Source organism: Equus quagga, chromosome 5 (genome assembly GCF_021613505.1).
Source record: "Equus quagga isolate Etosha38 chromosome 5, UCLA_HA_Equagga_1.0, whole genome shotgun sequence".
NCBI lineage: Eukaryota > Metazoa > Chordata > Mammalia > Perissodactyla > Equidae > Equus > Equus quagga.
In genome coordinates this window covers 85,043,597-85,070,366 of record NC_060271.1, presented here as the reverse complement: position 1 = coordinate 85,070,366, position 26,770 = coordinate 85,043,597, and the positions used below count along the sequence as shown (strand labels likewise).

At 45.5% G+C, this 26,770-nt stretch overlaps 1 long non-coding RNA gene across 1 annotated transcript; it reads left to right on the top strand.

Annotated features, from left to right (window-relative positions):
* Positions 1-16,276: 16,276 nt before the first annotated feature.
* On the top strand, positions 16,277-22,204 carry LOC124240317 (uncharacterized). The gene is made up of 4 exons (XR_006888835.1): positions 16,277-16,353; positions 18,456-18,660; positions 19,212-19,497; positions 20,494-22,204. It is a non-coding gene; the product is annotated as an uncharacterized LOC124240317 (long non-coding RNA).
* Positions 22,205-26,770: the final 4,566 nt, after the last annotated feature.

Here is a 26,770-nt window from a genome sequence, read left to right as displayed (position 1 = left end):
TGTAGCAGGTATGAATCTCAGCCCATATGAGCAAGAAATATTTAAGTCCTTTATTGCCTTTTAATCACTTTAATTCTGCCTCGGAGCCCTCGCTCGTCCTGGTGGGAATTTTCGCTCAGGGATTCTCAGGTTCCCCATTACCACAGTTGTGCTGGGGTCCCTTGTCCATAGCAGCAGAACACCGGCAATGCTTCTCTGAGTTTTGGTCGTATATAAGCACAGATCCCACTGCAGCCTCCCCCATCCACTCGGTCCCTGTGGGCTTTGGTGCCTGGCCTGGTGCAGGAATCTTGGAGACCCTGGAGACTTGCTCTTTAGACGCCCCCTGTGAAGCATCACCTCTGAAGTCTCGCCACCTCCCTCCTCACATACTCGGTTCTCCTTTCTCCCTTCGTTCCTAATTCTCTGCCGCCTCAAGACCTCTCTCCTCCTGCCCCTTCACGACACATCATCTCTTCTCTGGGTGTGTATGTTTTTCTGAAGGGAGTATGTTAGCTCTGCTATAATACTTGAATGAAGGGATTACTAGCAACACGGAAACTAGATGATTTGAAAATTTCCTGGCTACAAACTCCTGAAAATGCTAAGCTTTCAAGAAAAAAAAAAAAAAAAGGGAGGAAACCTCCACTGCTAAGTCTAAAGCCAAGACTTCATGTTGCTTCAGGATGCGAGAGGCACAGCGAGTGATGAAACCTGCAAACCAGCGGGTAAGTCTAGAAATAATAATAATTTATAAAACTAATTTAGGATATACAAAAATGAGATGAGACTAAAATACTAGATAACAATAATATATTAAATGGAGTATGGATGATCTGATTTAATGTTTCAATGTCACTGAATTGTTTAGGAGGGGAATACAGACATTTTGTAACATCAAATATGCATGTTCAAAAGTTGGAGTATCCAGGGGCTGGCTCCGTGGCTGAGTGGTTAAGTTTGCGCGCTCCATTTCGGCGGCCCAGGGTTTCGCAGGTTCAGATCCCGGGTGCGGACATGGCACCGCTCATCAGGCCACGCTGAGGTGGCGTCCCACATAGCACAACCAGAGGCACTCACAACTAGGATATGCAACTATGTACTGGGGGGCTTTGGGGAGAAGAAGAAGAAAAACCAAAAAAAAAAAAGAAGATTGGCAACAGTTGTTAGCTCAGGTGCCAATCTTGTACAAGAAAAACCCATATGTTAAAAAAAAAAAAAGAGTATCCGGTAAAATAACAAAAATTGAATGTACGTCTTCCATGGGGGATGGAAGTTAAACAAAGCCTGGATTTCCATCTGAAAAGGGAGATGGAGGAAAAATACAGGAATAATATATGAGTTAAGAGTCAGAAAAAAAAATCTGCCATATATATACAAGACATAAAGATATCCCCTCCCAGCGCCACAGTGATCATTTATGGGGAGTGAGGGTCCGGGTGAGTTATATCTTCTTTTTCATTCCAGTGATAATGGGAAGGCTCCAAAATGGCCTCCAATGGCCCCCACCTCCTGGTACTCACACATGTGTGGTCCTTCCCACAATGCAGCAGGGTCACTCTGTGTAACCAACAGATTGCAGCAAAAGTGATGGTACGGCACTGCATGTTGAGGTTACAAAAGGCTGCAGCTTCCATCTTGGGCTCTCTCTCTTGCTCTCTCCTCATTTGCTCTTGGGGGAAACCTTTGTCATGAGAAGCCATGTCAAGAGGCCCACGTGTGGCCTCCTGCCAGTAGCCACGTGCATAAGCTTGGAGGCGGATCCTTCCACCTCAGTCAAGCCCCCAGATAATGGCAGCCCAGCCGACTTCTTGGCTGCCACCTCCTTAGAGTCCCTGAGCCAGAGCTGCCTGGCTAACGGCTCCGGATAACTGTGAGATAACAACTGTTTGTGGTTTGAGCGGCTAGGTTTGACAGATAACTAGTGATGCAGAAATAGATAAGTAATACAATACTTTTTGTGCAGTTTTCAAATTCTATATAACATACATATATTGCTTTCCAAACAGAAAGTTTTTTAAATGATCAATCAAGTAAATCCTTCATTCCAGTGTGATAAAGGACAACCTGTTGAGTCGTATGGTTAACACGGGTGCCTGACGTGCCTATTCCACCTGAAGGCGGCCATGTCTTCGTGCAAAGACACCAGCTACACCAGCGGGGCCTGAACGGGAGCTGTCCTTAATTTTGGTTGTGCCAGGACCTCTGACCTTGCAAAGCATCCCATAAAAGGGAATGATTCTTTTTGTGTGATACAGATCTTGCACATATGGCTAAAAATCAGTTAATTTCTTTGGGAAGTTGGATAACTTTTATGCTTGTTTAACTGATTCATATGTTGGATAATCTAATAATTAACATTGGATTCCAACATATCACCCACGTTGTTGTGCTCACAGAGGAGTTTCTAAAGTTGGGAATATACGTTTTTCTTTTGAAGGCCAGCAGCCCTGGAGGAGAGTATGGAATGGTGGAAAGAATGCTGGAAGAGCTCTGTGGCTTTGGAATAAGTCACTTTGCCTCTCTGGGCCTCAGTTTCCTCATATATAAAATGGCCAGGTTGGGGGTATTAATCTCCAGTGACTCTAACTTGCCATGGAATTTTCTCTCTTCAGTGACAAGCTCTCTCAAAGCCAGCCTGAGCCCCCCTCCTGAGAGACTCTGCTCTGTCCAGTATAGGAGACACCAGCCACAGGGGCTATTTAAATTGAAATTAGGGGCCGGCCCCGTGGCCAAGTGGTTAACTTCACGTGCTCCGCTTCGGCGGCCCCGGGTTTCGCCAGTTCGGATCCCGGGCATGGACATGGCACCACTCATCAGGTCATGCTGAGGTGGCGTCCCACATGCCACAACTAGAAGGACCCCACAACTAAACATACACAACTATGTACCGGGGGGCTTTGGAGAGAAGAAGAAGAAGAAGAAAAGATTGGCAACAGATGTTCGCTCAGGTGCCAATCTTAAAAAAAAAAAAAGAAAAGTTTATTTAAAAAATAAATAAATAAATTGAAATTAACTAAAATTAAAATTTAGTTTCTCAGTTGCAGTTGCCACATTTCAGGTGCCCGATAGCCACACGTAGCTAGTGGCCAATGTGTTGGACAGCATAGAGTTACCACACTCCCATCATCACAGAAAGTTCTACTGGAAGCACTGCTCTAAGGTCTTGCCTCTCAGTGTGGTCCATGCACCAGCATCATCATCACCTGGGAGCCCTCAGAAATGCAGGATCTTGGGTCACCACCCAGATCTAATCAGAATCCCCAGGCACTGCCTGCACGTGTGAGCTTGAGAAGAGTGGCTACCAGGAGCATTGGCACCAAGGAGGTGGCTGGAAGGAAAGAGTGCCGCTTAGCTGTGTGGCCTCGGTATAGACCCCAGGGACACATAGCCTGGCTTTCTCATCAGCTGTGTGACCTTATCTACCACATAGGAAAAGCTGAGGCTATAACAAGAGAAAGCAATGATCACGGTGCTAACACACAGTAAATGCGCTCTAAATGGCCGTGTTGCTATGTTTGGATTTGATGAGGTTGAAGGTCCCTGCCCAGCAACCCCAAGCTGGATGCAGACTGTGGGCCCAAGATTGGCTCTTCCCCTCGCCACCACAGGGTGGTGCTGTGTCACCAACGTGCTCTCCTCTCCAACAGGCTTCCAGCTGGCTCCTCTACAGGAAGCCAGAATTTGCCCCGAGACTTCCAGGTCTCTGTTTCTGATTACTAAGCATGACTGAGCAGCCAGGACACCAATCCAAGCATTTATCTGACAGATAATGGGAAAACAGGCCTCCGCTTTGTGCCCGGCTGGAATGCAAAAGTGAGGTTGGCCCAAAGAGTTGAATAAGGACTGTGTGAAAGTTGTAGCGGAAGCGAGAGGCTCCTGTTGGAAAGCTGGGGGGAGGGAAGCCCAGGATTCTGTGAGTCAGCTTCTGAATGACCTGGGCTCCTCATCCTGCAGACTCAAGCTATGGCTCTTGGCCAGCCAAGTGTGCGTGTGCATGTGTGTGCATGTGTGCATGTGAGAGAGAGAGAAAGACAAGGATTAGGTGAGCAGGGTTGGGAAGGTGGAGGAATTTTTTAAGGAGTCAATTTCTAAAGTTTCTCAAACTTTAGCCTACATCACAATCACCTGTCAAAACACAGATTAAATCTGTTCAAACATGTGTCGCTGGGCTCCCCCTCCAGAGTTTCCAGGTCAGTGGGAGGTCTGGGGTGGCCTGATCATTTGCATTTCAAACGCGTTCCCAGGTAGGGCTGAGGCTGCTGCTCCAGGGACTGTCCTTTGAGAACCAGCACTCTAAAAGTGTCTGAAAAACTCACCTGAAACAAATGATATAATCCCAGTTCAGAAGAAGAATGTTACTCCAAAGGCAATTACACCAAATCTCCACTTTCATCACCCTGCGCCACGACATCCTCACCCCCCTCAGCAAGCTTTCCCTGCACCAGCAGGTCACGTCGGGGTACTTGTTAGTCAGACAGGCAGTGCGGGCGGGAAAGATGGCTGGGGAGCTGAGAGCCAGGGTCCGTTCTCAGGGGATGTTCATCCTCCTTTCCCAGCGAGGCTCATAACTCATAATCCTTGCTCTGTCCCAAGAGGGGTGATTAAGATTCTCAAAGCCCACTTAGCCCCACTTCGGGCAGAAAACCTGCAGAGACCACTCTCTTTGCCTGGTGCCACCAATCCAAGGCAGTGTCACTCCCCCCTAGAAATGGGTGGAAATGGCAGGGGCCTGGATTTTAACGGGAGGGTTGGACATCTCCAAGTGAGTTTAGGGCAATCAGTGATTCACATGGGCTGACTGGAGTTCTTGTCACGGGAGGGGGAGCCACAGGAATGGAGCCTGAGTCCCTCCTCGGAGTCCCTCCAGCACCAGGGCCCCTGCAAAGGTGGCACTGACCACGGATGGGCTGGTTGTGAGTTGTGAGCTTAGCTATTTCTTCAGAAAGGGTGTGTGGAGCGTCATGATGTGCCAGGCTCAACACCATGCTTTCCTGGGCTGGAAAGCTGAAGGCCCTATCTCATGGGCTTTTGCCCACCAGGAGCCCACATCCTCATTACCGAGAACACACGGGTAAGTAGAAGCGTATATGTATACTGGTCCCCTTGTCTCATGCCCCTCATGTAGCCGCTGGGCTCTGGACCTTCTCTGAATTTCTCTTGAAGGGGATAAGAATATACCACCCCAAAATATACCACTTTGGTGTAAGGTTTGTTTTTATCTGAAGACATTTAGCTCTCTGCCCTCCCTCTTTCTGTCTAAAAGCAGGGCCTAAATTTCCCTTTGTAAAGGTGTCCTCTCCCATAACAGGAGGAGGAGGATGACTATTAATCACCAGAGAGGAGAAGACTCTTATCAATGGAGAAGGTCCCAACTGGAGGCTGCATAATAAACCTTACTAAATAACTCTCGTCATCAATAGTTTTCCCCATATATTTATCTTCCCACAATTTATGCCCCAGGAAGCCCTATCCCTGCCCCCTCCTTTGTCTAGTTACTTCTCCACAATTTATCACCCTTTGTGAAATGGTATATAAGCCCCCAGGTCAAACATCTTCTTTGGAGGTTTCAATTCTTTTCTGTAAGTCCCCCCACATGTATGTAAAATAATCCTTTTCTCCTGTTAATCTGTCATCTTTCAGTTTGGTTTGCAGTCCCCAGGTACTGAACGTAAGAGGGTAGAGTAAAGGATTTTTAATTTCCCCTACACCCTAAGACAGTGTTTCCCAGAGTGTGAGGTGAGTTCCACTGGTGGCCTATGAGATGTTAGGGAGTCCAGAGGCTAATGTTTTTAATTTAAATAGTTTTAAAAATAGTTATCTTTTTAACTTTGATATCAAGATGAAATGAATTTGGTAAAAGTAAGTTGATTTAGAGAAAAATAAGTTACAGATAGTGTTTATCAGAAGTTTGGGAAACATGGCCCACGGAATCCACTCACGCAGTAGCACTGGTGAGTAACATACACTACACTGGGGATTTAATATTTCAGAAGATTAAAGAGGGGTCTTTATATGGCACAGCCCACACCCCATACAGCCATAAAATTCCATGGAAGACATTTGTGCTCTTCCCAAGTCCATTAATGGCCACACAGTCACTGGGTCTTTTAATTTTCTGTGTTTCTGCCACAAGAGCCCAAATTCCTGGCTCCATCTAGGGGCCCCACCCTATACCACCAACTCCAATTCTTTCCCTTTATTATGAGGAAGGACTTAGCTCTCTCCCAACTTCCCCCCCAAACTCTGTGACTGAGGAAAGCTTTATAGTTTATATGTAGGAATCCATGAATACCAGTGAAACTAGACTCTTACAACCTCCCAATACTGGATCAAGAAGAAATAGAGAATCTGAATAGACCAATCACAAGTAAAGAAATTGAAACGGTAATCAAAAACCTCCCCAAAAATAAAAGTCCAGGAGCAGACGGCTTCTCTGGAGAGTTCTACCAAACATTCAAAGAAGACTTAATACCTATTCTTCTTTTCTTCTATTCCAGAAAATTGAGGAAGATGGAACACTTCCTAACACATTCCACCAGGCCAACATCACCTTGATACCAAAACCAGACAAGGACAACACAAAGAAGGAAAATTACAGGCCAATATCGCCGATGAACATAGATGCAAAGATCCTCAACAAAATATTGGCAAACCAAATACAGCAATACATTAAAAAGATCATACACCAAGATCAAGTGGGATTTATACCAGGGACACAGGGATGGTTCAACATCCGCAAATCAGTCAACGTGATACACCACATTAACAAAATGAGGAACAAAAACCACACTATCATCTCAATAGATGCTGAGAAAGCATTTGAGAAGATCCAATATCCATTTATGATAAGAAGTCTCAATAAAATGGGTATAGAAGGAAAGTACCTCAACATAATAAAGGCCATATATGACAAACCCACAGCCAACATCATACTCAATGGGGAAAAACTGAAAGCCATCCCTCTGAGAACAGGAACAAGACAAGGGTGCCCACTCTCACCACTCTTATTCAACATAGTACTGGGGGGTTTGCCCAGAGCAATTAAGCAAGAAAAAGAAACAAAAGGAATCCAAATAGGGAAGGAAGAAGCGGAACTCTCAATGTTTGCAGATGATATGATCTTATATATAGAAAACCCTTAATAATCCATTGGGAAACTATTAGAAATAATCAACAACTACAGCAAAGTTGCAGGGTACAAAATCAACTTACAAAAATCAGTTGCATTTCTGTACTCCAATAACCAACTTACAGAAAGAGAACTCAAGAACACAATCCCATTCACAATCGCAACAAAAAGAATAAAATACCTTGGAATAAATTTAACCAAGGAGGTGAGAGACCTATACAATGAAAACTACAAGACTTTAGTGAAAGAAATTGATGACAACATAAAGAAATGGAGGACATTCCATGCACACGGTTCGGAAGAATAAACATAGTTAAAATGTCCATAGTACCTAAAGCAATCTACAGACTCAATGTAATCCCAATCAGAATCCCAATGACATTCTTCACGGAAATAGAACAAAGAATCCTAAAATTCATATAAGGCAACAAAAGACCCCAAATTGCTATAGCAATCCTGAGGAAAAAGAACAAAGCTGGAGGCATCACAATCCCTGACTTCAAAATGCACTACAAAGCTATAGTAATCAAAGCAGCATGGTCCTGGTACAAAAACAGGTGCACAGATCAATGGAACAGAGTTGAAAGCCAGAAATAAAACCACACACCTACAGACAGCTAATCTTCAACAAAGAAGCTGAGAACATACAAGGAAAGGAAAGGAAAGAGAGAAAGGAAAGTCTCTTCAATAAATGGTGTTGGGAAAACTGGACAGCCACGTGCAAAAGAATGAAAGTAGATCATTCTCTTACGCCATTCACAAAAATAAACTCAAAGTGGATCAAAGGCGTGAAGGTAAGACCTGAAACCATAAAACTTGACATCGGTCTTAAAAGAATCTTTTCAAACACCATGTCTCCACGGACAAGGGAAACAAAAGAAAAGATAAACAAGTGGGACTTCATCAGACTAAAGAGCTTCTACAGGGCAAGGGAAACCAGGATCAAAATGAAAAGACAACCTACCAACTGAGAAAAAAAATTTGCAAATCATATATCCAACAAGGGGTTAATCTCCATAACATATAAAGAACTCACACAACTCAACAACAAAAAAATCGAACAACCTGATGAAAAAGTGGGCAGAGGATATGAACGGACATTTTTCCAAAGAAGATATACAGTTGGCCAATAGGCACATGAAAAGATGCTCAACATCACTGATCCTCAAGGAAATGAAAATCAAAACAACACTAAGATATCACCTTATACCCATTAGAATGACTATAAAAACCAAGACAAAAAAATAACAAATGTTGGAGAGGTTTAGAGAAAAGTGGACCCTCATACACTGCTGGTGAGAATGCAAACTGGTGCAGCCACCATGGAAAACAGTATGGAGATTTCTCAAAAAATTAAAAATAGAAATACCATATAACCCAGCTATCCCACTACTGGGTATTTATCCAAAGAACTTGAAATCGACAATTCAAGGAGACTTATGCACCCCTATGTTCATTGCAGCATTATTCACTCTAGCTAAGACATGGAAGCAACCCGAATGCCCATTGACTGATGATTGGATAAAGAAGATATGGTATACACACACACACACACACACACACACACACACACAATGGAATACTACTCAGCCATAAAAAATGACAAAATCATCCCATTTGCCACAACATGGTTGGACCTTGAGGGTATTATGTTAAGTGAAATAAGCCAGAAGGAGAAAGACAAACACTGTGATTTCATTCATATATGGAAGATAAACAAACACATGCACAAAGAGAACTTTTTAGTGGTTACCAGGGGGAAGTGGGGTGGCGGGTGGGTACAAAGGGTAAAGGGGCACACCTATATGGTACTGCCAAATAATAATGTACAACTGAAATTTCACAATATTGTAAACTATCATAACCTCAATTAAAAAATTATTTCATTGGGATCCTGTAAAGGAAAGGAGAAGTATGTGTATGCTCTTTCATACGAAACCATAAGTGTGGGCTTTTTAATATTTTATGTGAAACTTTTATGTAAATGTTGAAAATTAAATTATATGCCCTCCTTCAAAAAAACATTCGTTTTATTAGTTAAGATAGTAATGCAAAATGGTTAAGCATACACCTGCTGTATGACCAAGTAATTCTAATAGGTCCATTCCATTTACCCAATGACCAGCCATTGGGTAAATAAATTTACTGTATTTACCCAAGATAAATGAAAATACATGCCCAGACAAAGACTTATATATGAGTATTCATAGTAGTTTTATTTGTAATGGCTAAAAACTGAAAGGAACTCAAATGTCCATCAACAGGTGAGTGAATAAACAAATTGAGGTGTAGCCATTCAATGAAATACTCTCAGCAATAAAAAAAGAATGAAGCCATCGACACAATGACATGGATGGATCACAAAACAGTTATACTGAGTGGAAGAAGCCAGACAAAAAGCGTACACACTGTATGATTCTATTTACATAAAATGCAAGCTAACCCACGGTGACAGAAAGCAGATCACTGGTTGACTGGGGGGCTTGGAGGTGGCAGGAAGAGTAGTGGAAGAAGAATTATAGGGGTATGAAAGTTTTGGGAGTGACGGATATATTCATTATCTCGATTGTGGCAATGGTTTCATGGATGTATATTTTATGTCAAATTTACCAAACTATACATTTTAAATACACGCAGCTTATTGTATATCAATCATACATCAATAAAGCCCTTAAAAATAGCAATGCAACTCAACAGTAACAAACAATAGAACAAAAATGTGTAAAAGATTTGAACGGACACTTGACCAAAAAAGATGGCAAATAAATTAAGCACATGAAACAATGCTCAACACCATTAGTCCATAGGGAAATGCAAATTAAAAGGTATCCCCACACACCTGTGAGAATGGCTACAATCAAAAACACTCCCCATAGCAAGTCCAAGTTCCGGAGTGGATGCAGAGCTGCTGCATCTCTGTATGAGGGGTGAAAATCGTACAGCCATTGTGGCAAGCAGTGTGACAATTTCCTATAATGTCAAACCTACACTTAGCATACAACCCAGCAATCTACTCCTAGGTATTTACCCAAAATAAATTATATTCATATAAAAACCTGTGCGTGAATGTTTATAGTGCTTTATTCATGACCATCAAAAACTGGGAACGACCCAAGTGTTTTTCAAGTGGTGAATGATAGACAAACTGCATGCATCACACAGTAGAAGACTTCTCAGCAATAAGAGGAATGAACGCGGATACAACACGCACGAACCTCGAAATAATTATGTCGCGCGAAAGCAGCCAGACTCAAAAGCCTGTATGCCATAAGACACCATTGATATGCCGTTCTGGAAAAGGCAAAACTCAGTGTGACAGAGAACAGCTCCCTGGTTCCAAGAGTTGGCATCGAGAGGGGCTTGACGGTAAGGGGACTTTTTTTAGGTGATGGAACTATATTCTGATTGTGGTGGTGGTTACACAATTCTATATACTTGTCAAAACCCATAGAATGGTATAACAAAAAGAGTAAATTTTGCTGTATGTAAGTTTAAAAATAAAGATTCATATTGTTTTAAAAATGTCGAATGATAGAGAAGTATGGGAGGGAAAATTATAAGGGCCTTTTACACAAACACAACACAGAGCCTCAGGAGCCAACCGTTGTTAGTAGTTTATGGAACGCCCTCTCAGATTATTTCCTACAAATACACATGAATTTATATAGAGATTTTGGTTTTACGAAATGGGATTATACCATCATCTGCTTTTTTTGTGCATCGTTGTGAGGGTGTTGGAGAAATAAAGCTTAAGTCCAACACGCAGCTTGATGTCAATAAAAACCATGGCACTATTTTCAAGGTTACATAAATGATTATTGCTACCCCCGTGCCACCTGTCTTGGGAGAAATTAGGCTAGATCACAGCCAAATAAGGAAACTCCTAAAGAAAATTTAGAGTTAAATACCCATTTCCCAGATTTGTTAGACTCTCCCTTGGGATGATAGTGGATCTGCTGTAGGGGGAGAGGCCCGGACCTCCTCCCGGACTCGGGGGTGTGGGGGTATCTTTGGGGAAGCCTGGTGGGCTGAGGAAGGGGCTGACTGTGGCCAGGGTGGATAGAGCCGATGCCAGTTTTCCAAGGTGAGAAAGAGATGTTTTTATTAACACAGCAAAAGTTTTAAATCTGTTCTTTGAGAACCTAAATGTGCTCCCTTTGTCTCAACACCATCTAAGCCGTGTTCTTACTGTTGGGAGTTGGCCTTGTGGGGAGATGGGTTCTGTACTGGGGCTCACAGGCTGGAACCACAGCTCCCAGCTGCACCAGCAGGGCCACCCTGGGCACGTCATGACCTTCCCCTGTCGGACTCACTGGCTCCTTGTGGAGGTCAGTAATTGCGTATGCAAATACGTAGCGATTGCAGCCGCTCAGCACAACTGGTTATTTGACTGCTGTCCTGTGTGAATCCCACCTCCTGCTTCCTGGGGAAGCCATTGATCTCAGATCTAAGAAAGATCAGATCCCTCTCTCGGGAGCTTTCCTGAGTGGCTACGAAACACGTTTTGCCAACAGCCTCCTCCTCCCCCTCCCCCGCAAGGCAGCTGGGGCCCAGCTCAACTTTTTCCAGTTCAGCACCAACAAGCAGCTGAAACTTGCTGTGAAATCTTGGCTAGCAGGGCCTGTATTGATTTTGTTCTGGAAGCGTTTCAAGTGGCTGCTGCCTCTGTGATCCCTGTAATGTCCAGTTACAAAACCCAGCGGCTTCTCTGAACAGCTGCTGAAGACTCATATCCTTCTGAAAAGAAACTCAGGCCCCTGGACCCCTAGGAGCAGACTCGTGTGGATCTCAGAACCCAAAAGTCTCAGAGCTCAGAACTAGACGTACTGAGGCAAGGCAGGTGGCCCAGCGGGGGCCCGAGGCTCCCTTCCTGCCCCTCCTCACTGCTAGCCAGGTGTGTGGCCTTCGGACCAGTCACTTCCCTCTCTGTGCTGTCTCCACTTGTCATTTTCTAACTTTCGTGGAAATAAGACCACGGTCTGAGAATATTTTGAAATGTGATTTTTGAGGTTTACTAAAAATTCTGTAGGCAGAGGTGAGGGAAATAGCCACCAACCCAAAGTGGTAACTACTTTTTCTGTTTTTAACTATCATTTTACAGGTCCTCAGTTCCATAAGAGGTCCCTCCTAGATCCCCCCACCCATACCCCTACTTCTGCAGAATGGTGTTAGGATTCACAGAGGAAAGAAGTCTTGTACTTACAAGTAAACACAATTTTGCTACACATTTGAAAAACAATTCAAGTAGATATTTTGAAAGCAGGTGGAGTATTAGTAAACAAGGTAAAATATATCCCTGAAAAGAGATTCTGTATAAAATAAGGAGATTTCAGTAAGCAAGGTAAAGCAAACATCTGAAAGAGATCAGAGATACATATAAATTTAAGTTTTACAAAGGGGTCATGATTATTAGAGAATTGCAAATTAAAACAATAAGATACCACAACACACCTATTAGAATGGTTGAAATCCAAAACACTGACAACACCAAATGCTGGCGAGGACGTGGGGCAGCAGGGTCTCTCATTCCTTGACGGTGGGAATGCAAGTGGTGCAGCCACTTTGGAAGACAGTTTGACGGTTTCTTACAAACGAAGCCTACTCTTACCATGTAATCCAGCATTCATGCTCCTTGGTATTTACCCAGATGAGCTGAAAACATATCCACACAAAACCTGCACACAAATGTTTATAGCAGCTTTATTTATCATTGCCCAAACTTGGAAGCACCTGAGATGTCCTTCAGTAGGCGATGGATACATAAACTGTGGTAAATCCAGACAAGGGAATATGATTCAGCTCTAAAGAGAAAGGAGCTATCAAGCCATGAGAACACATGGAGGAACTTTAAATGCATATTATTAAGTGAAAGAAGCCAATCTGAAAAGCCTACATTCTGTATGATTCCAACTACATGACATTCGGGAAAAGGCAAAATTATGGAGACAGTAAAAAGATCAGTGGTTGCTAGGGGTTAGCGGGCAGGGAGGGGTGATTAGGTAGAGCATGAAAGATTTTTAGAGTAGTGAAACTATGGTGTATAACACTACAATGGTGCATACGTGTCATTATATATTTGTCAAAACCCATAGAATGTACACCAAGAGTGAACCCTAGTGTAAACTACGGACTTCCGGTGATTATGATCTGTCACTGCGGGTCCATCAGTTGTAACAAATGTACCGCTCTGGTGGGGGATGTTGACAGTGGGGGAGGCTATGCCTGAGGGGGAACAGCAGCTATATGGGAAACCCCTGTACCTACCACTCAATTTTGCTGTAAACCTAAAACTGCTCTAAAAAATAAAGTCTATTTAAAAAAGGGAGGGGGACATAATATTGATCCAGAATTGTTACCGTTTTTAATATCTAACATAAAGTTCTTTTACTTATAGTGTCAGGGGGGCTTGCTTATTTCCATCATTACCATGTCTTTTTTGAAGATTTTTTATTTTTCCCTTTTTCTCCCCAAAGCCCCCTGGTACATAGTTGTGTATTTTTAGTTGTGGGTCCTTCTAGTTGTGGCATGTGGGACGCTGCCTCAGCATGGCCTGATGAGCGGTGCCGTGTCCGCACCCAGGATTCAAACTGGTGAAACCCTGGGCTGCCGAAGCGGGGTGCGAGAACTTAACCACTGGGCCACGGGGCCGGCCCCCATTACCATGTCTTGAAATAGTCTTTTAAAAAACTGTTTTGGGGCGAGCCCCACAGCCTAGTAATTAAGTTCAGCGTGCTCCTCTTTGGTGGCCTGGGTTCACAGGCTCAAATCCTGGTCACGGACCTACACCCCTCATCAGCCGTGCTGACCCACATATAAAATAGAGGAAGATTGGCATAGATGTTAGCTTGGGGCTAATCTTCCTCAGGAAAAAAATAAATACGTAAATAAAATCCTATTTTCATGCCTGCTTAAAATGCTAGTGTCTCAGTGTACCATGATTTACTTAATTATTTTCCAGATTTTGGATATTTATTTCCTTTGTGTGTGTGTGTTGCTCTTATAAATAGTACTGCATTTATAGCTAGTACTTACTGAGTGCTCACTATATGCCAGGCATATAACAGTGCTAAAACCTTTCACAATGCCCATGTGTATAGATACGGAAATTGAGGCCAAGAGAGGTCCAACAGCAGAGCCAGGATTTGACCCAAACAGTCTGGCTCCAGCACCTGTGCTCAGATCTTGTGTGCTGGGTTCAGATGTGTTGCTGGTTATTGATTCTGTTCTAGAAGAGGAATTTCCAGATGAAAAGAACACGAACATTCTTCCCACGGCACTTAATACGCGTGTTCCGGCTGCTCTCCAGAGAGCAGCACAGTTCACTCTCCTTCTACGGCTCGTCCCAAGCAAGGCCCACGTCGAATGTTGTATTTGTTCATATTTTCTCATCCCATAGGTTGAAAAATGAGACTTCATTACTGTTTGAATTTTCATTTCTTTGGTTTCGAGTGCACCTAAGTATTTTTCTTAGGTTTACTAGTCATTTGTATTTTTCTGTTTCAGCAAATAATCTGATGTGTGATTTGTCTTTATTTTCCACTAAGATTTTAATGTTTTTCTTAGAGACTTGAATAATTCCTTCTACATTAAGACTAGCAAAACTTTGCCTGTTAGATTTATTGCAATTATTTTTCTCAGTTTATGAACAGTTTCATTTTATTCAAGGCATTGTTTCACGTTCAGTCATTTTCTACTTTTGTAGAGTAAAGTCTGTTGATTTTTCCCCCATTGTGCTTTCTTTATTCCATTACTCCTTAGAAAGCACTGGGCCAAAAAAGAACAGTTTTCTGTGGAGTCAGGGCTGGTGAAGCAGGTCTGATTCCTTCCTCCTCCTCTGGATGCACAGGGCCTCCAAACCTCCATGCTAAACTCACACAAGGGTTTACTATTCTGAGAGGTTTCTGTGCTCCAGAGAAGCCCGGGCTCGGAAAATGATGGTGAGCCGAGGCTCCCTTGTAAGCCAGGGGCTTGTGAGTTGGGAGCTGCCTTTGTTCTAGAAGGGTTTCAACACGGATAGTGGAGATGAAAAGGCATCTCCATCCTCTGAGGACCTGGATGGGCAGGAAGGTCAACTACTGCCCTAGCTACAGGAGAAGCTGGGAGAGACGGCCTGACCTCAGCAGCGGTCTTTGCATTCCATCAAGTGATCTTTGCCTCCCACTCACGTTGGATGGGATTTCCCAACCCCAGGAAGGGAGTTCAGAGGCTGGGCAGCCAAAAATTCAACAAACCGTCCCCAGCCCATCCGTCTCGGAGGCTGTGCTCACTGACCGGAGGTGGAAGGCATTCAAGGGGCAACAGTTGGGCTCCAACCCAGAGTAACAGGGTCTCCAGGAGGCAGCAAAGGGACTGTCAGAGGAAGCTTTATCCTGGTGATTTCTAATCAGGGACAACTTTGGCAATGTCTGAGGATGTTTTGGGTTGTCACAACTCAGGAGAGGGGAGCTACTGGCATTCGGTGAATAGAAGCCACAGGTACCGTTCAACACCCTGCAATGCACAGACTCCCCCCCGCAAAACAAAGGATTATCTGACCCAAAATGTCAATAGTGCCAAGGTTGAGAAACTTGCTGTACCCAGAGGTCCTCACAGGTCACATCAGCTCACCAGGCATGTCGTTCACAGAGGACAACAGCCAGGCGCTTGGCCAGAATTCAGGGCCCAACTCCACTCCCACGGTGGGCCGGGACAGGAGAAATGAACAGTGTTTGGAAAGGGTAAGGGAGGACCCCATCTCAAGTGACTGGAGCTCCTGGGCAGGTTATAATGTCTGAGACTCAGGAACAAGACAGCATAGCAATTTGCTTGCTAACGTAACCAAATACAGGATGCTGGAACAGGCCAATGCTAGAGAGGCTGGAGTTGGCTGGGACGAGAGGTAAGGGCCTGTGACTTCAGCTCTGGGGAGGAGAGAGACAAGGGGTGGGACGAGAGAGAGGACCCAGGTGGGATTGCCAGTTTCCAGTCAGACCTTAAAACCAGCCCCCGTTCTGTCCCTGAGTCTGGTCTCAAACTGGAATCTCCTTCAACACATCATGGTGGGTGGGGCCTGGAGAACAAATCCAGATCTCCAGAGGCGCAAGCGTTTGCACAATTGGGAAACAAGACAAATACCTATTTGTTTTTGTAACACAGCAGGCAGAAATTAGAGCTCAGCCTAATCATGTTTGGTGGGATACTGTTTAAAAAGTATGGAGAAGCCTGGTATGGACTTGATTTCTCTCAGTTCTCTCTGGTTTCTGGTAGGTACCCAGACAGTGCTACTTTTCATGGCCTACCTTAGGTTTATAAAAGGCTTTTTCAAAAACACTTTCAGGGTCTTAGCAATGTTTTGCAGCTCAGCACCCCCGTGAGGTGGTGGTTAGCATTCCCATTTGACAGGCAAGGAAACCAAGGTGTGGCAGGCCAGGCAGCTCACCCATGGCTGCCGGGCTGGCAGGTGACTGTGCTGCCTGTCACATGGGCCCCTGTGTTCTCCTTCTATAGGAAACATTTATGTCAGTTCCAAGGGGCTTTTTAGGACACTCAGGCACTGTGGTCTGGGCACATTTCCTTTTTGTTTTTTGCTGAGGAAGATTTGCCCTGAGCTAACATCTGTTGCCAATCTTCCTCTTATTTTTTGATTGAGGAAGATTTACCCTGAGCTAATGTCTGTGCCAATGTTCCTCTATTTTGTATGTTAGCTGCTGCCTCAGCATGGCCACTGATGAGCAGTGTACGTCTGTGCCCGGGAACTGAACCCAGGCCACCAAAGCAGAGTGAGCCAAACTTAACCACTAGGCCACAGGCCAGCCCCTACTTTTCCTTTTTTGTTGTTCTACTTTGTGGTGAGCCTGTTCTCCTCCTCCTGGCCGCCCTCTCCCACTTGGGTTTGGCACACTTTCCCCTTCGGGGAAAAACAAGCTCTTAGCAGCCATCTACTTACAATTTGTCTCACGTGGCCAGGAGCTCCTCAGCAGCTGTTGCTCTTTGTGAAAAGCTGGATTAGACCAAAGGAGGAGTTTGCCTTAGGTGCAAGGATTCAAGTGTGGGGAGAAAGCCCCAGAAATTGACTTCCATTTAAGGAATCATAGACTGTCCTAAACTTCATCTTATTAAATTGATGTTAATTGCTGTTGGGGACATCTATTTGTTTCTTTTTTCTCTTTTTGAGATATATGTCTTGTAATCCTAGGTTTATTGTTAAACAAATGTATAATTATTGTTTGAAATTATTAATAATCCATTCAGGACTGTTCAAGGGGCAAATATTTTAGCATTGGAAAATCTTTATGTATGTCTTAAGAGTTTACTATTCTGAAAGAGAGTGCTGAAAAGACGGATGATTTTGGTTAAAGTGGGATATAGGAATTTGGGGATTCAGAGGTGGTAAGATTCCTGGTGCTGAGGGGGTCCAGGGCACAGGAAGCTCGGATGATAGAAATCAGGACGTGGAGGGAGGTGTCACTGGATGGCTTGAGTCTCAAAAGAGATATTCGTTTCTTTTTACTTTCTTTGAAGAAAAACACTGAAATGTAAATCTATTTAGACTATTTCCTATTTTTTAATTCATATGTTATTTTTACTCAATGAAATTTTACTCAATGAAATCTATCAATCTTCTCCTTTATGGTTTTGGGTGATGCTTTAGGGTGATCAACCATCCCGATTTGCCTGACTCTGTTCCAGTTTTAGCACTGAAAGCCCCAGCTCCTGGGAAACCCCTCCACCCCGGGCAAATCGGGACAGTTGGTCACCCTAGAAGCCATGGCGTCTCTCTTGCTTCGACAATTACAGATTGCCTCCCACACAGTTCTCTCCTTTCATTCTCGTCTCTCTCCCCCTCCTCAACTCATTCTGAAACCCAGCTCTGATGGTTCTACTCCTTATTATCGGCAAGGCAAAAGAACAAACCTCACAGACTGGTAGGAACCTACATCCTCAATCCTAATTCCTGCGACTCCCTTCAGGTACCCAACGTTCTAGCCAAACTGATTTAAATATAACTCCCTAGACACTCCCCAGCCCAGGCATGTGTTCAAGGTCTTTCCTTCCTGGGATTGTCTCTCCCTACTCAGCCTGCCTATATCCCATTCTCTCTTTCAGACTCTTCTCTGATGCAACCTGGTCCAGGAAGACTTTTGTGATCTGAAGTCTTCCTCCTTAGATATTCATAGCACTTTGAGCTCTTCTATTAAATTATAACAAAATTTCAAGTGACAGAACATCTGATACAAACTGGGTCTAACAAACAATTAAGCAAAAAGCAGTCTATGGGTAGATCTCCATTCAGACATGGTTGGGTTATAGGGACTGAATCAAACCATCTGGATTCTGTATCTTTTCTTCCATCTCTCACCTCCAGGTGACCTCTCTCCTCAGGCAGGATCTCCCTTCATGGTGTAAGACAGCACCAGCAGCATCTTGGCCTTCATTATTCCAAGGAGTGGGAAAGGAGTGAGAGTCATTGTCTCAACCTCCCCAGAAGAAGTCCTGAGATGCCCTCTGATTGGGCCACCTTATTACATCACTGTCACCAGGAGGATGTGTAGGGCCATACGGATGCACAGGTGGTGGTGGTTCTCATTTTATAGATGAATTAAAAATAAGGTCTGGAAAGGTTATGGAAGTTGCCCAAGGCCACACATTAATTGCATGGTAGCATCTGGATCCAAACCTATGTTTGCTGGGCTCCAGAGTTTTGCTCTGAATCAGTATGCTGAATCACCCTCTGTCAGAGTCCATGTAGGAGCTCATAGACTCTCAGCCAGGGCTCCTGTCTCTAGGGAGGAATACTTCCATGTGTGCGAGAAGGGGTGGGAGGGGGGTTAAGGGAGGATTCAAGATGACAACAGAATTTTATATTTGGAAAGTGTATTTTTAGAACAAAAGTACAGAAAATAAAATTCAATGAAATATTCTTAGTAAATGGATATACCTAGATGAGAGGTACTTCTCAATGTATCATAATCTTGGGTGGGGAGTGACCTCGAGATTTTTATGTTGATCTAAAGAAGACACAGTTTTTTAAAAGTTAAGAAACATAGCTCTCTACAGTCCTTGCCAGGTTTTATTTCAATCATTGTATGTGTTTGCCTTCATTCTCTGTTTTACCACCCAGGGCTGCACGTGTTCTCCTAATCTTTCGCAGGGAGGCCTGGTCTACCAGGGGCACTGGCTGGGGACTTCCTGAGAGCCCGGTCTCTGGAGGCAGCAGTATGTGGGCTGTGATACGGGCAGCCTCTCCTCCCAGCCTGGTTTCCTGCCTCTTTGTCCAACCCTGCTGTGACAGGAAGCACACAGTGCAAAACTGGTCAAAGAGACCTACCTCTGAGTCCCTGCAGGAGACAAGAGCATTTTCATCTGAAAAGGTCACATTAAGGAAGGAAGACCATGCAAATCAGTGGGTGAGTGTTTCCATGGCAAAGAGGAACCAAGGCAGTCCCTGTCTCGGGCATGGGGCACCACTTCTTGGCAGTGATAGAAGCATGAATCATGGTCTTGTGTTTTGGCTCACTGGTCAATGGGTGGCTCACCGATCTGTTTATTTGCAGGCCTAGATTTTTCTGTGTAAAAGTGAGACTATTCTGGCCTTGGCCTGAACTGGTGCTTGCTACCCATAAATCCTACCTGATTCTGTGAACTAGGTGGGGGTCATTAGTGTGGCCACCAAATACATTTAGTACTCCTCCTGGCACATGATGGATGGTCCTTCCCCGCACCTTGAAGTCGGGTGTGGCTCCATCACTTGCCTTGGTGAGGAGAGTGGAGGGAACCGAGGTGCCAGACAGGAGCTTCAAGAGCCGGCACACGACTGGCCAATCTCTCTCACTCTGGCAAAGCCCCTGGCAACACGCGAGACGGGGCAGCTTTGTCAGCCTGGGACTCTGAGGGACTGTTCGGAGCAGAGATCCTTGGTGAACCCTGAGGGACATGAGGCGTGAGTGAGAAAGAAAGCTTTGTTCCTTTAGGCCACTGTGACATTGAGACTCTTTGTTACCACAGCATAATCTAGTGAATCCTGATTGATACAAACTCCTACTCAAGCCAAGACTGGCACCACCACACCCCTCAGGAATTAATTATACACTGTTTTCCTTTAATTTGCCATTATTCCACGCATTGTAGGCTTGCCCCTACAACTGGACTGCCCAGTTGTTTGAAACCAAGCCCCACATCTCAGGCTTCTACGTCCTTCACGATAGTTGAATGTAATGGTTAAGTGTACTGGCTTTGGAGTCAAGCAGAACTGGGTCCAAATCCCAGATCCAGTCAGTGTGACCTCGCATATGTGATATAACCCAGCGGAGCCTCAGATTCCTTATCTCTAAAATGGGGATAACACAGTCTGCCTCCTGGAATTACTGGGTGATGGGAGCTATTTTATCTCCTGCGCTTTGCAGGGGGCCTGGCCTGCAGCAAGAGCTGACTGATTTAATTGTGACGGTGCTGAACACACAGGAGGCGCTGAGATGCTGCCTGACTGGTGCCTCCTTATGATTAACAGGGCCTTCCACCTTTGGGCCGGGATCCTTAGCAACTTGTAAGTCCTCCCTTACAACTGACAAGTCCTCACATATTTGCTGACGAAGATTCACCCTGAGCTAACATCGGTGCCAATCTTCCTCCATTTTGTATGTGGGTCGCCACCACAGCATGGCTGACAAGTGGTGTAGGTCTGCGCCCAAGATCTGAACCTGCAAACCGGGTTGCCTAAGTGGAGTGCGCTGAAATTAACCACCAGGCAACAGGGCCGGCTGCTCAGTCATATCCTTTTAACATAACAGCATCAATCAAAGCCACAATGAGCTACCACATCATGCCTAGTAGGATGGCCACAACCAAAAAGGTAATAACAAATGGTGATGAGGATGAGGAGAAACTGGAACCCTCCTACACTGCTATAGTAATGTAAAATAGTGCAGTAGTTTTGGTAAACAGTAAGGCAGTTCTGCAATAAGTTAAACACAGAGTTACTACATGACCCAACAATTAAACTCCTAGGTATGTTCATGGCAGAATTATTCATAATAGCCAAGAGGTAGAAACAACTCAAAAGTCCACCAACCAATCAATGGATAAACGAAAGGTGGTACACCTTACGATCAAATATTATTTGGCCATAAAATATAAGGAAGTATTGAAACGTGCTACAATGTAGATAAACTGTGAAAACATTATGCTCAGTGAAAGAAGCCAGACACAAAAGATCACATATTGTACGACTCCATTTATATGAAATGTTCAGAATAGGCAGGTCCACGGAGGCAGAAAGCCAGTTGCCAAGGCCTGGGGGTAATGGCTAAAGGCAGTGGGCTTTCTTCCTAGGGTGATGAAAACATTCTGTGATGGTTGCAGAACTCTGTGAATATACTAAAAGCCACTAAACTGTATACTTAAAAGGGGTGAATTGTATAGCGTGTGAATTTTATCTCAATTAAAAAATAACCTCATCATCAGAAACACAGGTGGGCCCCTGGCTGTGTGGAAGGCTGTTCTGGCTGTGGGACATTTAGATCTTCATGCAGTACACATGGTTAGAAGCTTGCAACTAAAGGCAGCAATGAATCCTGCAGACATGGGTGACTTCTCCAGAAGAACCTGCCTGTCAGAGATGGCAGCTTGGAGTGTCTCAGGAAAGGTCTGCCGGGAGCAGCCCCGTCCTGGCCTTTCCATGCACCTGGGACTGGGATCCAGAGTCCCCTTGACTGAAAGTCTAGGCAAACCACTCATGGCTTGGCCAGAAGGTTCTGAAGCCAGCTTCTTGTGTAGGCTAAAGAGGAAGGCAGGTGGGCTATTGGAAGTGGGAGGATGGCAGGCAGGACAAAGCCAAACCAGCTGACACGTTAGCCACACTGAGGTTGTCTCTGAAAGTCAGTGGTGGCCACTCTACGAATAAGCCATTCAGTGTTGAGTGGCAAACTCACCCCAACGCTGCATATTTCACAGTGCTATACCCTGGGGTGGCAGGCAATGCTAGTGGCCAGCTGTTCTCAAAGTGTGCTCCTTGGTCACCAGCATCAACTGGGAGACTGGTGACGGAGGAGGGGAAGGGACAAAATCTGAGGTGGTGGTGGTTGTTTTTTGGTGAGGAAGACTGGCCCTGAGCTAACATCTGTGGCGATCTTCCTCTGTTTTGTATATGGGATGCCGCCACAGCATGGCTTGATGAGCAGTGCATAGGTTCACACCAAGGATCCAAACCTGCGAACCCTGGGAAGTTCCGAAGCAGAGCACTACACCACCGGGCCAGCCCCCAAAATCTGAGTTTTAACAAGCTGTCCAGGAGATTCTGAGCCTTGCTAAAGTTCGAAACCACTGGCTTATCATCAGTTCTCATCTTCTTCCTCACTAACAGAACCCTGGTTTTGTTTGGGGTGACAGAAGCATGGACTGTCCTGCAGGCGGGGTGACCATGACACGTAGTTCTGCATAGTGAGATGCAAATTAAAGTCACTGAGTCGGGTTCTGAGAAAGCTCTGCTGGCCCGTGGGTTTTTTCCATTGTCCTTCTTCCTCTTCCTCCCTGGACCATGGACAGAAGGCTGGAGGGCCTGTAACCAACTTGAGAGCAGGAGTACGAGGGCCACACGCTCAGGGCAGGGGCGGGGCAGAAAGATGAAGGAGCTGGGGCCACCGAGAACATGAGGGGACCCTGAGCCTGCCCTCACCACATACTTCTAGTCTAGCCCTGTGAGGCTGGGAACTTTAAACCACGAATTGTGTAAGCCACTATCTCCCAGGTTCCTGTTATTTGCAATTGAGCACAGTCTCTAACTGTTTGGGGACAAGGAGTGCTGAAAACACAGGTGTGTCCTGGCTGGAGAAGAAGGGTGAGACTTCTCTTGTTGAAACGAACAAGCGATCGCCCCTGGTGGCAGTGCCCTGTCCCTTGACTCAGCCTTGGCCGCTACATCCTGGCAGCTGGCAACTCTCACGTGTGATGAGAAATGTGGACCCGGGTGGTTCCGGGGTCAGTTCAGTGCCTCCATAGTACTCATCCAGGCCTGTGGCTTTTTCTTTTAATTCATTAATTCAATAAAGATTTGTTGAAGTCCTACGAGGTGCCAGTGCTGGCGGCAGGGGGAGGGGGCGGGAATCCCCTTTCTACCCGTCTAGTGTTCTCATGGCCAGACTAATAATAAAACGGACACAAGACCAGATTAACCGGAGACAATTCCAGTTTAATATGTAGGCATTGGAGATCACAGAGAAATGATGCTCAGAGAGTGAACAAAGCAGCAGTGTTTATATCTTTTACACACGGAAACAATAAATTTGTGAGGAATGACAGGACGAAGAAACTTAGGTTTGGGGTGTGTTAATAGTGAGCAATTTAAGCGGAGTTTTGGCTTGGGGTAGTAAATTAGCAAGGTTTGTTTCTGCAGGCTTCTCAGCCCTGAGTCCCTGGCTCTGGGGATAAGGACGCAGGGAGAGCACCTTTCAGAGGGGAGATTTTCTTCCTGCTTTCGGGGGGAACAGAGACAGGAGGGACAGAATGCCCTTCTTCCTTCTCAAGTAACTTTAATTCAAAATAATCACATGCTATTGAGGGATGTTTTGGGGTGGCCTGCCCTGGGCCCCAATACCAGGCACTGTTCTAGGTTCTGAGGAATTAAACAGGGTGCTGCTCTCAGGAAGCTCACATTTCTGCGTGTGTGTGTGTGAATAAACACATAAAAAAATAATTCCATAAAGCGTGAGGTGCCGGTATGTGCTCCGAAGAACAATGAAGCGGGAAAGAGAACAGAGCAATGAAGGGGGGGTGCTCTTAGAAAGAGGGTGGTCAGAGAGTGCCTCTCTGATGAGGTGACATCTAAACAGAGAACTGAAGGAAATGAGGGAACACGCCAGGCATCTGAGCTGAGAGCATCCCAGCCTAGCAGAACAGCCAGCGCAGAGGCTCTGAGGCTGGAATGTGCTGGAAAGATTCAAGGATCAGCAGGGATGCCAGACGCTGGCATGGAGAAAGGGGGAGGGGAGAAGGATGAGATCAGAGAGGCAGCAGGGAGCCAGATCATGCTGGGCTTTATGGACCAGGGAAAGGACTTGGAATTTTATTCTTGGAGAGGCAGAAAGCCATTAGAGGGCTTTGAGCAGATGAGCAATGAGACCTGACTTAGAAACAGGATCACCCAACTACCGACATCCTCTGCTCTGCCATCCTCGGTGTATTGGCTTAGCCCTGAAACTTGTGTCCTTGTGGTCACAGGATGGGTGCCCTGGCTCCAAGTGTTACATGTAAACACCACTCATGTCCAGGCTGCTGAGAGCAGCAGATAAAGCCAGATAACACTAGAGATTAACGTCACTACGAATCCACTGATCTCAATCTTATCCAGTCCCTCAATATTGCCTGAAAAACCACCTGTATTTCCCTGCCAGATTTTGCCCTTTCTCCAGAGCACCTATTTCCCGTCATCGTCATTCTCTTCAAACCTCCAACACCATTTGCTCTCCTCTCTGTAGATGGCAGACTTACTTTACAGAGAAGATAGAAAGCATCAGATGGAAATCCCCTCGACTGGCACCAAACCTGTACTTATGTCACATGTGCCCCTTCCCATGTCCTTTGCCTTGCCTCCGGGAGGGAGGCACCCTCCACTGGTGTATGGGCGGTCCACCCTGGCCCCCTCCTCATCCCATCCCTCCAGCACGTGCTCAGGGATGTGCTCTCTTGCTTACCTCTCCTTGTCTCCTGTGTTTTCAACTTCTGCCTCCTCGACTGGCTCCTTCCCATTGTCTCCTTGGTCTTAAAGAGAAACAACATACGTGAAGCAAAAGAACCTACACACAGAATGTCAAGTGATGTAGGGTTCCATTTATATCAAATTTTCAGAATAGATGAATCCATAGAAACAGAAAGCGGACTAGAGTTTGCCAGTGGCTGAGGGGAGGTGGGAATGGGAAGTGACTACTTACTGGTAAAGGGGTCTCCTCTGTGGGTGACGAAAATGTTTGGAATCAGATAGAGACGATGGCTGCACAATATCGTGAATGTACTCAATGCCACTGAATTGTACACTCTAAAACGGTTAACTTTATGTTAATATGAATTTCACCCAATAAAAGAAAAAGAACAAAAAGAAACAAAAAAAGACTCTGAATCTCATGCTACCTTCAGACACCTCAAACCCAACATGTTTAAAACCCATCAACTCCGCCGGCCCCTCTGTCCTCTGTTTCAGTCGATGGCGTCTACACCACCGTGTGTGTCTGTGCGAGTTGTGCTGTAGACAAGAGTCCTCAGCCGGTAGAGAGTGTGGGAGACGGGCTCCGGCTTGTTCCACTCACAGACCCTCACCTTGGCAATGGCTGCATCTCCGCAGAGGGCCCTTCCCTAAATTCTTACAAAGGTATCTGTACTAGTCAGGGTTCTCCAGAGAAACAGAACCAACAGGATGTTGAAATATGAATGTTGAAATGTTGAACTATGTAGAAAGAGATTTATAATCAGGAATTGGCTCACACGGTTGTGGAGGGTGAGAAGTCTCAAGATCTGTAGTCAGAACGCTGGAGACACAGAAGAGCCAGTCGTGTAGCTCCACTCCAAGTCTGCAGGGAACCAAGGGAGCTGATGGTGCAAGCCCCAGTCTGAAAGCAGGCAGGCTCGAGACCCAAGAAGAACCAATGTTTCAGCGGGAGTCCAAAGGCAGGAAAAGACTAATGTCCCAGCTCAATCAGTCAGACAGCAGGAGTTCCCTCTTCCTTGCAGGAGGGTCAGACCTTTTGTTTTGTTCAGGCCTTCAACTGATTGGATGAGGCCCCTCCAAATTAGGGAGAGCAATCTGCTTCACTCAGTCTACCAATTCAAACGTCCATCTCATCCAGAAACATCGTCACAGACACACCCAGAATAACATCTGACCAGACATCTGGGCACCCCATGGCCCAGTGAAGTTGTATGAAAATAATCATCATAGTACCTTACAGTCTAGCAGTGGGCCGAGAGTGGAACCAAATGGCTTCACCATTCCCCTGCCAGTCAAAAACCTGGGCCTCATCCTTGGCCTCTCTGTGAGCACACAGAACCATCACTCCCACTGTCCAGTCAGTTACTAGGTCCTGTCGGTTGTCTCTGTCCTCCTCTCTCCAACTCCAACACCACCACCCTGGCCCGGGCCGCCATCCTCTCTCATCTGTGATGGTGGGGAACACTGATTTCCTATCCTTCTGCTTCTAAGACTAACACCCATCCGCCCCCACCCATTTACTGTCCCCTTGGGTGACAGGCGTCCATTGGGTGGAGCTAAACAATGAAAAGACCCCAGTAAGAGCTGGGGTTCAGCCTCTTCTTTCTCTCCTCACCCTGCACCAGAGTGAGGTAGTGACTCTGCAGGGGAGGCCCAAACTCACACCTGGGTGGGCCATCTCAAGGTTGAGATTGAGGGAGCAACTGGCTGGGAGTGCTAGGAAGCCCACTCAGCCCTCACGACCAAGGCAAGTTCTCTAACAGCTTTCTCAGGAGTAAAGGGGATGTCCTCCCTCCCCCAGGAGGCCTCCTGTGTGTGTTTCTCAAACTGCTTCAGAACAAGGATGGAGAAAAGCAGGGCACTAGGCTTTGATCTCCCTAACCCCCAACAGCCTGGACCACTGCTCCCGGCTTCTGACAGGTTTTGATTTCCATCAGAGACATTTATCAACAGCTCGCTGGGGCCCAGGCCCTGTTCTATTCCTTCCT